This window comes from Penaeus monodon, chromosome 34 (genome assembly GCF_015228065.2).
Source record: "Penaeus monodon isolate SGIC_2016 chromosome 34, NSTDA_Pmon_1, whole genome shotgun sequence".
Lineage (NCBI taxonomy): Eukaryota > Metazoa > Arthropoda > Malacostraca > Decapoda > Penaeidae > Penaeus > Penaeus monodon.
The window spans coordinates 28,368,888-28,369,300 of NC_051419.1; the positions used below are offsets into that span (position 1 = coordinate 28,368,888).

The 413-nt window shown below is 42.1% G+C and overlaps 1 protein-coding gene across 1 annotated transcript in view; it reads right to left on the reverse strand.

Moving 5' to 3' along the window:
• LOC119594870 (NADPH oxidase 4-like) overlaps nt 1-413 on the reverse strand; it is a gene marked incomplete in the record, with an annotated part of 84,846 nt that overhangs the window by 71,174 nt on the left and 13,259 nt on the right.

The window sequence follows — 413 nt, forward strand, 5'->3', positions numbered from 1 at the left end:
AGAAGAGGAAGAAGAGGAAGAAGAGAAAGAGAAGTTATTGCAATAAGAGATGGAGGCAGGAAGAAGATGAGGAAGAAGAGGAAGAGGATGATAATGACGATAAGGAAGAGGGGAAGGGAGATAAGAAGGAAGAAGAGAAGGAAAGGGAAAAAGAGAAGGAAGAGAAGGAGGAAGAAGAAGAAAAGAACGGGGAGGGAGGTAGAGGAGAAGGAGGAAGACAGTGAAGAGGAGGAGAAACAGAACAGATAAACAGAGGAGGAGACGAACGGAGAAATAGAGGGAGACGAAGGAAAGGCGAGAAATGGGGAGGGGAGAGAGAGAAAAAAAAAACCGGTAAAAAGTAATTAATGAAATGATAATAATTACTTTGATGACTAAAGTTATCGCTCAAAACACACTTACGAAACGCGGAT